Consider the following 12,283-nt stretch of genomic DNA (forward strand, 5'->3'; position numbering starts at 1 on the left):
TGGATTTTTTTTAAAAAAAATGTAAAATTAAAAGAATTTTTTTTTTAGAGCTTACAATCATACATCTTTAGGATGTTCAAGTTAGAATTTTTTGGGGCAGGTGTTCCTCCTGCGAAAACTACATGTACCCCAATTTACCTTCCTCGGACCCCTACAGTTATTATGTGGGAATTCAATGAAGGCTCCTTATCCCCTGATGGAGGATTGTATCCTTCATCATGGGTAAACATTGGATCTCTTTATACCTCTACTTTATTCATATGTAATATGATCTTTTATGATTTTTATAACAAATTTTACAAATCAGAGCAACCTATAGTGGTGGAAGATGTAATAGCAGCTATTAAAGAGTTGAAATTAAGGACCGGGTCCAGATGGCTTCTCAGCCTTATATTACCGCACTTTCACTGATATCTCTCCTATATTAATGAAAGCATTCAATAATATCTTGGATAATAAATCTTTTAGACAAGAATCACCAATGGCTATTATTTGCATGATTTCAAAACCACACTCAGATGAAACATCATGCACAAATTTCCGTCCCATCTCCATGATAAACATAGATATTAAAATTTTAGCAAAAATTCTAGCTACTTGTCTTAAGCCCCGTACACACGAGCGGACTTTTCAACATCCAAAGTCGGACGGACTGAGTCCGTCAGACTATTCGATCGTGTGTGGGCTGCAACGGACTTTTGACTCGCCAAATTCCGAAGGACTTTAGAATATGGAACATGCTTCAAATTTTTCCGAAGGAACTCCGCCGGACCCGGTCCCTTCGAAAAATTTGCTCGTGTGTATGCTATTCCGACGGACTAAAACCGACGCTAGGGCAGCTATTGGCTACTGGCTATGAACTTCCTTATTCGAATCCAGTCGTACGTCATCACGTTCGAATCCGTCGGAGTTTAGTGTGATTGTGTGTGGCCAAGTCCGCTCCGCCGAAAAGTCCGTCGGAACTCCGGCAGAACTCCGACGGAACTCCTTCGGAAGTCTGTCGGACATAAGTCCTCTCGTGTGTACGGGGCTTTAAAGATACAATAGGATCACTAATTCACTGTGATCAGGTTGGCTTTATGCCAACACGTCAAGCAAGCGATAACATACGTAGAGCGGTACTATTGGCACAGATTGCTACATCACGTCAAATTCCAGCTTGTTTCCTTTCATTAGACCTCAAGAAAGCATTCGGCTCCATTTCCTGGCCTTACTTGTATTATACTCTACAAAAATGGGGTTTTGGCCCCAACTTTATAAACTGGATTATTGCCCTTTATAATAACCCAAATCGTATGTTAAATATGCAGGTTATAAATCTGAATCCTTTAGTATAAATAGAGGTACATGTCAGGGATGTCCACTCTCAAATGATTAGATCGGACCCCACTATAACTGGAATTGAAATTGGTGGTTACCAGCATAGATTATGTCTATTTGCGGACAATATCCTTCTATTTCTTTCTTCTCCACAAATATCGGGCCCCAACCTAATTCCAAAACTAAATGAATTTGCATTATTTACTGGTCTTCATATTAACCCTAAAAAATGTCAAGCCTTAAACATATCCCTCTCAAATGTAGAACTAAATTCAGCAAAGATAGGTCTCCCTTTTACTTGGGCTGACAAATTGATGCCTTATTTAGGGATTAATTTGTTGGCTTTCTTTACAAATGTATTCTCAGTTAATTATCCATCCATTCGGAAAAATATATGTAATCTATTAAAATCCTGGTCCCACCCCCCATTATCGTGGTTTGCAAGAATCAATGTCATAGAAATGACGATCCTACCAAAAATACTATATTTATTCTGTGTTTTACCAATCCCTGTTCCTGCCTATTTCCTAAGACTTATACAGAAGAGAGTAATGTCGTTCATATGGGGTTACTCCAAACCACGAATACAACAGCGTACTTTATTTTTTCCCAAACTTAATGGAGGATTAGGATGTCCTAATTTTGCAGCTATTATAGGGCAGCACACTTAGCTAGTTTAACTAAATATCATGCATGAAAAGAAATTCCATTATGGGTGTCTATAGAAACGGCTGAGTGTGACCCTATTTCCATATCAAACCTTCTTTGGATCTCTCCTAGAGATCGTAGAAATCTACGAAATCCTATCACTAAACATTTTATATCTATTCTGGATAGGGGATTTGGGGTTTAAAATAGGAAATCACTTACAATCTACACACAATCCGCTATTATCATTTTATAAAAACCCAGCATTTTATCCGGCATGGGTCTCTCCTAAATCTTTTAAAGAATGGGTATCACTAAACATTCTGACCATGCATATGTTTGTAGACTCCTTATTGTTCATCCCCCTCCCCGCACTTTGTGACAGCTATGGCTTACCCCATAAAGAAATATTTAGATATCTCCAAATTAAAAACTTTTTCTCACCCTTCTTAAACATGAAAACTCCCTTAAACAAACTAACCAATTTTGAAACTATCTGTAAGGATGAACCAAATGCCAAAGGAATAATATTCCTTCTATACCCTCAAATATTAACTAAACCAAACTCAGAAAATCCTTCATACGTTCAGAAATGGGAGGTTGACCTAGAGAAAACTCTTGAAAATGTATTCTGGAACCTAATTTGGTCAGTAACCAAATTAGCCTCTCCTAATGTAATGGCAAGGGGGGCCAACTACAAGGTACTAACAAGATGGTACCTTGTACCAGTCAGGGTAGCTAAATATACCCAAAATTATTTGGCTCAATGTTATCGTGGTTGTACAGGTTTGGGTACTTATTTTCATATTTGGTGGGATTGCCCTATTGCACAAGCCTTCTAGAAGGATATTTTTTACTTTGCATCTAAATGACTCAAAATGAAATTACATCTGGACCCTACAATGGCCCTACTCAATTTAAAACCAGAATTCTTATTGCATACCCGCTTTAAATTGTTGATACAGCTCTTTACGGCGGCAAAACAAATGCTGGCGAAAGCGTGGAGATCCTCGACTTTGGAAGTCAATGAGACTGGGAATAGAATGTATAATACTATGATACAAGCAAAAATGTTAGCTCTTGAAACGGACCAAATCCCTAAATACGAAAAAATATGGCAACCTTGGATAGAAATTTTTTTGCTATCAACATTTGATAACAGATTACTATTACCATGGTAGTAAATTTGATAGGTTTAGTTACATATATGGTTGTTCAAGAACGTTGTGGTGGCTTCCGACCGAACCCTGCGGAACTCATTACCCCTTCTCTATACATCCCTCTCTTTCCTTCTACCCTTCTTCCCTTATTATCTTTATTTATATCCATATTTACTTCTTGAAATTGGAAGCTCCCACATATGCTACCTATGATCATATAGAATTTTTACAGTTATAATTGTAACTGTATAAATTAAGATATTTCATTCAAAAACAGATCAACAGTTGCTTATAACTTTATTACTTTTATTTAATAATATATAATAGCAATCTATACTATTCTTTGCATTTATATAACTGAGCTTCAATAATTTGATTGATACCTTTGAATACATAATAAAATATTTTGACAAGGAAAGATGGTCATTACCAACCATTTTCCACCAATAAGGGGTACATGTTCAAATGACATATTTCCTTTAACATGCATTTACCCAATCATAATGTCATATATAATTAACTCTTTACATCTCTGTATCTAAGCAAAACTCATTATGTCTCATGATGTCACCTAGAAAACTCCTTTATAACTCCAGACAGACTATCTCACGACACACACATGTAAGTTCCTAATTTCGGGTTTTGATTTCAACACAAGCTTACTGCCTATACAGCAATCTATTATAATGTCATTGTTTATACGAAATACACTTAAAGGAACACAGTCCAGCCTTAAATCGCAAAACGCAGTATGAACATGAGGGGGCTTTTTACATTACTTTTTACATGGCTCTTTCAATCCTATCTTTTGTCACGAATGGGGCAATCACAAGCCCTGTTTCCTCCAATATGCCCCTCAACACTCACCTGGACTACTGTCCCATAAATGTACCATTATCTCAAGCATATAAAAATAGAGAACAATAAACACATCAGAATTAGTAGATATCAAAATCTCAGCTGCATAGCAATTGTCCATGAAATATAAAGGGGGAAGGGGTGTGACAGTCCATAAAAGCAAGTGGGAGGGGAATGACAGCCTTTAGACCAAATGAAAAATAGTCCCAAAGAAGAAAACAAAAAAATAAGTTTCTTTAACCACTTGCAGACCAGACCATTTTGCTGGTCAAAGACCAGACCACTTTTTGCGATTCGGCACTGCGTCGCTTTAATTGACAATTGCGCGGTCGTGCGACGTGGCTCCCAAACAAAATTGACGTCCTTTTTTTCCCACAAATAGAGCTTTCTTTTGGTGGTATTTGATAACCCCTGCAGTTTTTATTTTTTGCGCTATAAACAAAAATAGAGCGACAATTTTGAAAAAAACGCATTATTTTTTACTTTTTGTTATAATAAATATCCCCCAAAAATATATAAAAAAACATTTTTTTTCCTCAGTTTAGGCTGATACGTATTCTTCTACATATTTTTGGTAAAAAAAATCGCAATAAGCGATTATTGATTGGTTTGCGCAAAAGTTATAGCGTTTACAAAATAGGGATAGTTTTATAGCATTTTTAATAATAATTTTTTATTATTTTTTTTTACTAGTAATGGCGGCGATCAGCGATTTTTTATTGTGACTGCGACATTGTGGGGGACCCATCGGACATTTTTGACACATTTTTGGGACCATTGTCATTTATACAGTAATCACTGCTATATAAATGCAGTGATTCCTGTGTAAATGACACTGGCAGTGAAAGGGTTAACCAGTGTGTGGCAGTGTAGGGGTTAAGTGTTCCTAGGGGTGTGTTACTAACTGTGGGGGGGTTGGGCTTTCATTTAGTGAACACTGATCTCTGCTCCAATCACATGGAGCAGAGATCAGCTAGGCAGAATGGAGAAATGTTGTTTACACAGCATTTCCTCCATTCGGCCGCTCCGTGAGACGATCGCGGGGATGCCCGCGGCGATCGAGTCCGCGGGTCCCGCGACCGGACTCACGGGGGTCCCGACCAGCGTGGGAGCGCGCCGCCGGTGGCGCGCTACCGATGGCAGGGCGGCATTGAATATTGGACGTACCTGTATGCCAATATGCCTGCCCGTGCCATTCTGTCGACGTACATCGTCGTGCGCTGGTCGGGAAGTGGTTAATGACTTATGAATGTCCATAAAATTCAAAAAAAGAAAAGGTCCACAATTATAATTTAAATTTTCCCAAACTTTTCCCAAACTTTTTCCAAGATCCCATAAATTTGGATTGATTCTGTGTTCATCCACATGAACAGAAAATTCTCCACCCCAAACCCTGCCTCCTTGTAAGGACAGAACTTGACAGCCACAGACAGGCTGGAACCCAAGATACTAACTGACAATCAAGCCACACCTGATGTGGGACTGCTGGACTATATAAGCCCCCCCTTCACCAAGGCTCTGTGCTTCAGAAATACCCCTGCAAGCCTGATTCCTACCTGAGCAAAAAAGAAAACACTGCGCTACTGTAATACAACTAGCAGCTGACACTCGAACAAACAAAGTTACAAAGAATGTGAAACAAAAAGTGTAGCGCTAAACAAGTGAATAAAAACACACCAAACACAATTTATGAGCAAATATAAAAAAACCTGTGTTAAACCACAGAGGGGTTGCACACTTGTGAAATCAGTGTAAACAACACTATGTGTGCTCTATTGTCCTCAGAGGAATATACATACAACTTATATGTGAACAAAATGTGATACAATAACGTGATACAAATCCAAAAAATTGGGTAGTATTCAATATATCAGTCTGTGCAAGAATCCTCATATATTGTTAAAGCAAAGTCAGCCAATTTTCTCTTGGAAACCTTGAATTAAGATGGCAGAAAAATCAACGACAGAAATCTGCTTGTCTGTGGTGATATCTGAAGACACCGCACTTAATAGAAATAAGGTGGACACCCTTACAGGAAATGTTGGACCCACCTGCCGTTTGACAGTGGGTCTACCAGACGTATCGTCCCAAAGGGACTGTGCTCAAACTCCTCATGGAATGGGTCCCAGCATCCAGTCCTCCCATGAACGTCCTCAATCTCAAGTGGAGGTAGATGATCCAAGCTGTCGCCAACCGATGTTTTCCACAATCGAGGGCGATAGTATTTCCAGGGCCAGATGTATCCAGGCTCTAATTTCGGATAAAAACTCAAACGAATGGCATAAAAAACGAAAAAAGAAAAAGAGAAGGGGGCTACGGATAGTGTAGGTCAAAATAAACCAGTTGGTTTTATTAAAATTATACGTGTTTTGACAAGTATAAAAAGTGATCACAAAAGACAAAAATCAAATAAAAAAGCAATGTGGGGTGCAAGTAATGCTTCCCGATGCGTTTCGACACAAGCGGTCATCAACAGGGGCATAATATGAGTACTACTACTACTTATCATCCAGTGCATGGAATCTATTGATCTCATGGACACCTGGTATTGCATGCCTATATGCTGATCATGTTTGTACCCTTGTGAGTACCATGTTTTTAGCTTCTTATTAAAGTATCCAGATTTATTGCACTTAGAGTGGCGCTTCTGTTTTACCCACACTACTGATCAGATCACCCGTGCTGGATGCCTGTATGGCATCCTTGACAGAATTCTGAAGCCATACAATCATCGACTGCACCTGGGAATTAGGTCTGAGCACTTGCTCAATTACTGCAAGATGCATCTGGAAGATATTTTGTATGTTTCACTCTTGGCAACAGAGGACAGACATTTTTGCTATCAGAGATTGAGAGAGCATACTAGAGAGCAATTGTTAGAGTGTATCTGCCTGGCTCACATCTTCATTAATCAGGGCAGTTTTCTGTTTGAGGACGTTCAGCCACTCATTCAGATTTGTGCAGAGTTTGCCCTGTCTAATGCCTCCAGTGAAGGTGATGATTATATGCCCCCTTTTAGTGCAGCACAGGTGGAGTCTTTGGTTTGGCTATTGGAGGCTGACTCAGCCTTTTTGTTTGAGCAATACTCATCTGGTCCTCAACAGGTGCTTGTGGAATGTATTGATTCAGTGCAGTCTCTGGTTAGGCAAGCAGTGTGCAAATCAGATTTTGTGCAATCATTATTACAGGCCTGGTCAAGTTTGTTGTACTCAACCTCAGTCAGCTGCCAACCACCCATTTCTGTGGCTAGATACCAGCCTGCTTAAATGTCTTCCTCTCCTTCACCCACAGCAACCACAGGTTGCTGCCCAATATACCCTGCTACCAGCTAAATGCCAGTACCCCGTTTCCTCCTGCTGCACCTACCCTGCCTTTAACCCTTCTACTTCTTCTCTGCTGCCGGCAACAGTTCCACTAAATCTTTTCTCAACAACTGCTCCCTCTGTTTTACCATCCTTGTGCTCTCCGCTTCCATCAGCTGCACCCACTACCTACAGCCCTATATCCGCATACAAGACTTCAGTGGCTAAACCCAAAAAGAAACAGAATTTTTCCCCAACCCATACAATCCTGCTATTATCCAATCCTGCCTCTACACCAGCCGATCTGCTTTAGTCAGATATTCCAGTGCCCGCTGTCCAGCCTGCTGTCCCGGTGCCTGCTGTCCAGCCTGCTGTCCTGGTGCCCACTGTCCAGCCCGATGTTCAGATGCTCGCTGTCCAGCATGATATTTGGGTGCCCGCTGTCCAGCCTGTTGTTCGTGTGCCTGCTGTCCAGCCTGATGTTCAGGTGCCCGATGTCCAGCCTGATGTTTGGGTGCCTGCTGTCCAGCCTGATGTGCCAGTGCCCACTGTCCAGCCTGTTCCAGTGCCCGCTGGCCAGTCTGATGTTCTGATGTCCATTTGCCAGTCTAATGGTCCAGTGCTGCTTTCCAATCTGATGTCCCGGGGCCTGTTTTCTGGCCTGATGTTCTGGTGTCCCTGCCTGCTATCCAGCTTGATGATCTGGTGCTCGCTGTCCAGTCCTGATATTCTGGTGCCTCTGTCCACTGTCCATCTGCCTGTTCTAGTGCCCGCTATCCAGCCTGTTGTTCTAATGTCTGCTGTCCAGACTGTTGTTCTGGTGCCCGCTGTCCAGCCTGTTCTGGTGCCTCTGCCTGCTGTTTCGGTGCCCACTGTCCAGCCGGTTGTTCCTGTGCCCAATGTCCAGCTTGATGATCCCATGCCTGTTGATCTGCTTGGTGACCCAGTACCTGATACCCAGCCTGATGATCCAGTTCCTGATGGTCCTGTTCCTGATGCCCTACCTGGTGGTTCCTTTCCCACTGCCCAGCTTGATGTGCCTCTGTCCACTGCCCAGCTTGATGTGCCACTGCCCAGCTTGATGTGCCTCGGCCCACTGCCTAGCTTGATGGGCCTCTGCCCACTGCCCAGTTTGATGTGCCCCTGCCCAGCCTGATGACCCAGAGCCCACTGCCCAGCCTGATGACCCAGAGCCTGCTGCTTGAGGCTCAGCCTGACTGATGTCCCTGTGTGGTCTGCTTCCGATGGGTCCATGCTCATTGCCCTGCTAATTTTCTTTTCCGGATGCAGACCCTGGTGGTGGGGTGCATGTCCCATTTTCAGATTCTGGTGGCACACCTCCCAGCGAGTTAAAAGACTCTGGCCTGAAAAGTGCGAAGAAGTCCACAGACTCAGTGGGGAAATTTTTCAGAGCTTTTCCGTACCCACATGGACTGCAAAATCAAGGGCAGAATGGAGCATCCGGATACCACACCTTAAGGGAGGGAACTGTCATGAACCATGTCATTGCTTGGTTCACCTGCTGGTGGCCTGCTGGTGGCCCTATTGCGTTCAGCACCAAAGGGTGTAGTTCTGGTGACCACCAGCGGGTGTCTCCCAGCTGAGATACTAACGGACAATCAAGCCACACCTGATATGGGACTGCTGAACTATATAAGCCCCCCTTCACCAAGGCTCAGTTCCTTTATGGTGCAGCCTACTGATCTGATCACCCATGCTGGATGCCTGTATATGGCATCCTTAAACGTATGCAACCACGTTATTTTATTTTTTTTATTTTTATTTCCCCTACCTAAAAGGTTTCAGTTTGTTTTTTAATTGAGTTGTATAGTTTATAGGTCACATTAAAGGTGGAAACATTTCTGAAATTATTTATCTTTGTCTCACGGAAACCTGGCATTTTAACAGGGGTGTGTAGACTTTTTATATCCACTGTATGATGTAGACATTTCTTTTCTCTTTACTAATTAATTTTAGTTATTGGAAAAATTAGGCTGTTGTTTTTGAGTACATAATTGTAATAGCTTCTGGGTAAATTAAATAATAATAAGTGTATAATGGATTTAGTTTGCTTTTCTAAATTATCAATGTTTATCATACTAGATTCAATATTAGCCTAAATGTCGGCCCCAAATGTATTCAATTCTGGAAAACATTCATATGGTTGCCTATTACAGTCACGGATAAAAATAACGGCACCCTTGCATTTCTGTCAGATAATGCACCACTTCGCCCAGAAAATTGTTATAATCGCAAATGTTTAGGCATTCTCATGTTTATTTCTTTTGTTTTGAATTGGTATGATATAAAAAAAAGTGGAGAAACAAAAAACCAAACTGACGCATTCCACACATAACTCCAAAAATGTACTGGACAAAATTATTGGCACCTTCTCAAAACTGTAAGAAATAATTGCATTCCAAGTTTGTGATGCTCCTGTAATTTGTAAATAAACTCACCTGTATCAATTAACAGGTGCTGACAATATAGAAATCACACCGGCAACCAGTTAAAATGATGACAAATTGACTCAACCTTTCTGTTGTATGTCTCTGTGTGCCATAAGGAGCATTGAGAAGAGAAAGAACAGCAAAGAACTGTCTGAAGATTTGAGAACAAAAATTGTGGAAAAGCATGGACAATCTCAAGGTTACAAGTCCATCTCCAGAGATCTTATTGTTCCTGTGTCCACTGTGCGCAACATTGTGAAGTAATTTACAGCCCAAGGCACTGTAGCTAATCTCCCTGGACATGGACCAAAGAGAAAAATTGATCAAAGAGTTTGCCAAAACTTACCTGAGGAAGCCAAAAACCTTTTTAGAAGAATGTGCTGTGTAAACAGACAAAACAAAATTACAGCTTTTTGGTAAAGCTCATCATTCTACTGTTTTCAGAAAAAGAAATGAGGCCTTTAGCCACATCAATACTGGGCACTTTCGCCCCCTTCCTTCCCAGAACATTTTTCAGCTTTCAGCGCTCTTGCGCTTTCAATGACAATACAATATTTTCTTCTTTCTATTTTAAAATGAATGCAATAAAATCGAATTTTGTCATAAATTTAAGCCAAAATGTATTCTGCTACATGTTTTTGGTAAAAAAATGTATGTTAAGTGTATAATAATTGGTTTGTGTGATCACGGACATATGTAAGCAAATGATCATGTACAGATGTGTGCAGGTGATTACGGACATATTTGTGCAGATAATCATTGGGACATATGATTTTAGTGGGACATATGTGGGAGACGTATGTGGGGGACATGTGTTTTTATTATTTGGGGACATGTGTGTTTTGGGGACATGTGTGTTTACACTAGGTTGGTGACCAGTGAGTAAAAATCTGTAAAAAAAACAGCTCATACTCACTGATCACCAGCCGGCTGCAGCGATCTGCTCTCCTCTCCTCACTGACAACTTAGGTGTGAGGAGAGGAGAACCAATTGCCTAGCAACCGGCTGTGTGTTTACATCACATGACGGCTGTGACTGGACACAGCCATCATGTGATCAGGAGGGCCAATCACAGAGCCCTCCTGCCGATCAGAGATGTGCAGTGTCCGGGCGACACGAGCGCATTAGGATCGTGCCACTGAACGTCCATTCAGAAGGAGAGAGCGCCCACGCGGCCATATATGTACATTGGCCGGGTGGGAAGTAGTTAAAGAAAAGAATACAGCCCCTACAGTGAGACATGGTGGAGGTTCACTGATGTTTTGTTTCTTTAGGCACTGGATGTCTTGACTGTGTGCATGGAATATGAAATCTGAAGACTAACAAAGAGTTCTGGGGTGCAATGTAGGGCCCAGTGTCAGAAAGTTGGGTCTCTGTCAAAGGCCATGGGTCTTACAGCAGGACAATAACCCAAAGCATATATCACAAAGCATCCAGAAATGGTTTAACAGAAAGCACTGGAGAGTACTGAACTGGCCAGCAATGAGTCCAGTTCTGAATCCCATAGAACACCTGTGGAGAGATCTCAGAACAGCAAGTAGGAAAGGGAACCTGGAGCAGTTGGCGAAAGAAGAGTGGCCCAGAATTCCAGCAGAGAGGTGTAAGAAACTCATTGATGGTTACAGGAAGCAATTGATTTCAGTTATTTTTTCCAAGGGATGTGCTACCAATAATTTTGTCCAGTCCATTTTTGAAGTTTTGCATGGAATGTGTCAGATTCGGCTTTTTGTTTCTCCACTATTTGCGCCATACCAATACAAATAAAATAAACAGAGAAAATGCCTAAACATTTGTAATGGCAACAATTTTCTGGACAAAGTGGTGCATTATTCGACTGAAATGCAGGCGTGCCAATATTTTTGGCCATGACTGTACACTATGAGGAGGCAGTAAGGTAATTGAATATGCGTGTTTGTTTAACAACTATGGCTCTCTTTACATGGGAGAATTTTTTAACTTGTACAGTACAGGCTGTAATAGGAAAAACATCTACACCTCACCTTACACAGTAAAAAAAATTCACAATTGTACATTTTTCTTGACGAGCACGCAAAATATAATTGCATGTATGTAAAAAAGAATTATCGGTGTCCTTTTTAAATTTATCAGTGACCCTTGCTGCTTTTTGAGCAGCTAATCGCCTCTAATGGACTGTTTTAACTTCTATCTGAACTGTTACAACATTACATCCTGTGTATATGCTTCCCCTGTATGCTTCAATCAAAACATATTAAATGAAGAAAAAAAAAAAGAATGACCAGATTTAATTTTGAGAATATTATGAATGTCCCCATATGATGTACATCACATCTGTTCTTTTTTTTTATCTCAAAGTTTTATTAATTAGATTGTGCCAGCATTAGATAATCCATTACATATGCAACACATTAAACATACTGTTCTGTAATCACCAATGTATCTCAACAGTAAAATAACAGTATAATAGTCAACCCTCACAGAACAGATAAAACAAACCTCCCCCCCCCCCCAAAAAAAAACAGGTACATAGTAAAGCAAATACATATACCCCATTGCCCATGGGTAC

This window comes from Lithobates pipiens, unplaced genomic scaffold (genome assembly GCF_037356315.1).
Source record: "Lithobates pipiens isolate NorthernLeopardFrog02 unplaced genomic scaffold, aLitPip1_a1.2 Scaffold_13, whole genome shotgun sequence".
Taxonomy (NCBI): Eukaryota; Metazoa; Chordata; class Amphibia; order Anura; family Ranidae; genus Lithobates; species Lithobates pipiens.